Here is a 4,110-nt window from a genome sequence, read left to right on the forward strand (position 1 = left end):
ATTATTTGTTATCATTGTCTCGCCTGTGTGGCCTACTCCACCAAACACTATACACCAAACAAATTCATTCTTGTAAACTTGTTATAATGATTGTTGCACTCGTGTGGACTACTTTGTGGTGTGTTGTATGTACTATCTGTTCACCTTTGTGTATGTGACTGTCGCATCTGTGTGAACTACTCTGCTGGAAGCTGTGTAGATCCTGTTTTGTGGTGTGTCTCTACCTGAGTTGGGATTACTCCGTTCCAACTTGAGACTCACTCTCACCCTCTCACTTCTACATTGAAATAAATTTGACATAAGTGACACTAAGCACTCACTAGGCACATGAACGTCGTTGTTTGAATACTAAGTATATCACTCTCATGTGCTGACAAGAAAGAGCTAAGGCATATCTTTAAGATAATGGCAACCAGGCCATCATACTAGATGGGACTCCTACACCAAATAGTGTGAGGTCTAGTTGGGACTTCATACTGGGGAGATCCCTTGAATGTTGGCGGGTCCAACACCGTCAACATTTCTAGCGCTAGGAGGGATAAATGACAAGCTGAGTCCTCACGATTTGTTTTGAATCTTCACACATTTACCATGACTAAACACATAATTTATTTTCCGAAGTGTATGTATTATGGAAATGAATTTCAAATCTCGGAAGAGCTCTGGAATATCTTATCACGTAAAAAATATGATGGTGAAGGCGGAGCAACCTTTCTTAGACACGCAGTTGGCATCGTAGGCTCATGTGAAAGGCATGAAATCCATGAAGATTACATGACTTGTGCACTATTCGCATTCATGCTTCGAGGGCACCCACTACTATGGTGTGTCACATTGTTCGAAAAATCTATTCACTCTTTCCATCAGTTGATCGTAGAGATAGCCCATACTTTCAATCATTTTGACCGCAAAGCACTCAATAAAGAAATTCTGAAATTATGGAAAGCACCTGATGAATCCGTTGAGAAATTTCACACACACTTTTGTAATCTTGCATACCAATTTCTTGAAGATGAAATTGATTGGGAATTTCTCGATGGAAGATTTAAGTATTTTCTTTACATATCCAAAAATCTATAATTCTTAGAATTATTCAGACTCTCCAAACATACCTCGGTGTTAGATTTGCCAAATCTAAGACGAAAAAGGTCGTTGTCACAAGTGACTATCCATCCTCTTCTCATCAAATAGCTCTAGCTCTGTAGTACAAGTTGGGAGAAGATACATGCACATCCATTGAAATGTCACATCCTTCCACCCCACCTTCTCTCAATGTACGCGTAGATTTGGCTTGCAAGCCTGATGGTTGTCATGTGGACTCGTTCCCTCAACCTTTGTCCCCATGTTCCATTGATCCTCCGGATTGTACTGTGTTGTGTTCTCCCATTCCGGACTCCAGATCTTGTGTTCATGAGGATCAAGTTGTCAACAGAGATGGTGTTGCGCAGCCAACCTGCACTATCATTCGTGATGAGTGTGTGCGGGAACTTGAAGAAGAACCCGCAATGAAGGATGACTCCCTTCCATCCACGACTTATCCGCTCTATATTGACATCTATTGTGATTCTCCCACTTTTGATTTCCCCTATGAAAACTCATCTCTGGATGTTTCTACTTCCGATCATTCACATGACACACCGGATATCAGCCTGTCATTAAATTGCGGGGAGGACACATCTTCCTCTGAATATTTGTCCCATCTTTCATCTGTCATTCCTGAAAACACAGAGGGTGAAAAAACTTGTTTCTCATCAACCCCTCTACATGATTCATCAGGTCATGAGGATGTCGACGAACATCCTAAATTTTCTGATTGTAGTCGTTGTGATCTCTATACTTATTCATTTGATCACGATATTGATTCATTCGCTTTTAATATTTCTAAGCCATTGGTATATGATGATCTATCTATTAATGATCCGAATTGGATCCATGAAGAATAATCAAAGTACCATGACTATAACAAATCAAGACAAACTTCGAATTCAAGAAGCACAGAGCGATCAGAAAAACCTCTGAATAGTGGCAGTTGGCAACCAACATGGAACGATGAGGACCTCGGTCAAAGCGCGTTGACCGAGGCCCATGGAGACTGCGCAGGAGGCAAAACTAGCACCTCGGAAGCCCAGATTGGGAAAAGGAGGTTGTTTCTAATGCGCGCTGATCGAGGCCCATGGAGACTGCACAGGAGGTGAAACTAGCACCTAGGAAGCTCGGATTGGGAAAAGGAGGTTGTTTCTAATCGCGCATCACTGGGAAAAATCCCTTGAGAAGGAGAAGCCTCGAGTGTTCGGTCGCATGAGAGTCAGGAGAACCATAGGGAAAAGCGCTAACGGCCAAAGGCGGGACCCGCGCTCCAAAACCAGTGGTATGTAGCGGGGGCAACCTTGGGCGGTAAGCAAATTTGGCTGAAACCTAGCGATTCCTTTCAGCGCCCAACGCGTGGCAAGCGGAGGAGAAAGAAAAATGTCGCTCATCGCATGCTAACGGTCAAGCAAGTCAACCGCACGAAATTTGCTAATGACGTTGGATATGGGGGCTTCAGATCTAACGGCTAAGAACGCGCCCGATAAAAGAACCAGATTTGACAGGGGATTAAGCCGAGATCTACAAGGATGTGAGGTCCGATTTGACCGATGAAGTGGAAAATGAGTCATTTCCCGATGTAACCGAAGAACTAAACCGACGAGGAAGAGTTGGCATAGTTCGCAAGAGGAAAAATGGCCACTCCATGTGAGCCGTTGATGATGACGCCAAGACAGGGGACTCCAAGCGAGCAGCAGCAGGTGACCCGGCAGAAGGAGAAGGGGAATCGAATAGCCATGAGATCAATTGGCTTTAAAGACATGAACAAAGAACACAAAAAGGAGATAGAGAGAGGATGCCGAGAAGAAGAATCAAAGAAAAGAAGATGAAGACAAAGAAGCAAAGAGATAGTGAAGCAAAAAGCAGAAAGATAGAGGGCCGAGATGACCACAGGCAGTGTTGAACACCAGAGAGCTTGAGAGGTTCAAGCCATCCCTAAGAGGATCTGTCAGGATTGAGCACCACATTGGGCTCCTTCCATTGAAGACCAGAGAAGTCAAGAGTTGGTAAGGAAAAGAGTATGTGCACTCTAGTGGCTTGGGGAATCCAAAGACCACCCTGCCAAGCATTTCTATTTCAGGAGACTCAGATTGAGCTCCTCATTGTAATTCTCTGCTTTAAAGACACAATAAAAGAAGGCCACCACTGAAAGCTGGACCGGAGACGTAGCCCTGGAGGATAGGGTGAACTCCTTATTAATTTGTTGTGTTCTTGTATTTGCTTACTGTGTTTTTCTAGAATCTATTGTTTTCCATATTTCTAACGTCTGTGTATTTTGAAATCTGATTGATCCATTGCCTAAAATAACATAGACACACACCAACAAATGAGTCTGTAATACCTTCATTTAATAATTCTTTAACTGAGATCATTCATAGGGTGCTTTTCAGATCAAGTGGTATCAGAGCTTTAGGCAAGCTTGCGTTGGTTTAGCTGTGAATGCTCACTAGATCAAAGCTCAAATTAGGAGGAGGAGAGTTGGTCAAAACTAATCTTGAAATTGGGAGAGTCTGTCCTCGAAAGACAATGTCAGTGGAAGGTCCTATGGGTCCAGACCCTCAATTCATAGAAAGTTTCCTAGCCATAAAGTCCATGGTAGAAGAAATGTATAGGGACTTTAGAAAACACAAGGATGAAGATTCATCAGGCTCTAAGCAAGACAAAGGAGAAGATGAATCACATTTCCATGACCACTCAAAAGGAAAAGGGAAAGAGGAAAGCTTTCTCACACCTCCTAATAGCCCTGTGCATAACAAGAAAGCATCTTTGATCAAGCTAGATGTTAAATTTGATTTGCCTATGCCTTGGAGGCACTGCCTTGGTTTGGTGGGAAGGCAAAACCCAAGCTGACATGAAAAGACATGGTAAGACTATCTCTGTCTGGAATGAATTTGTGTCTGCAATAAAAAAACAGTTCTATCCATTGGCCTACATGCAACAAGCCATGATGAGTTGGCAAACTCTTTGGCAGTTGAAAGGGGAAAGTGTGCAAGGGTACACTCAAGAATTTAGAAAGAGAGCATT

The sequence above is a fragment of the Pinus tabuliformis genome, chromosome 2_1 (assembly GCF_031772625.1).
Source record: "Pinus tabuliformis cultivar Carrire ecotype Pingquan chromosome 2_1, CPIR1, whole genome shotgun sequence".
Taxonomy (NCBI): domain Eukaryota; kingdom Viridiplantae; phylum Streptophyta; class Pinopsida; order Pinales; family Pinaceae; genus Pinus; species Pinus tabuliformis.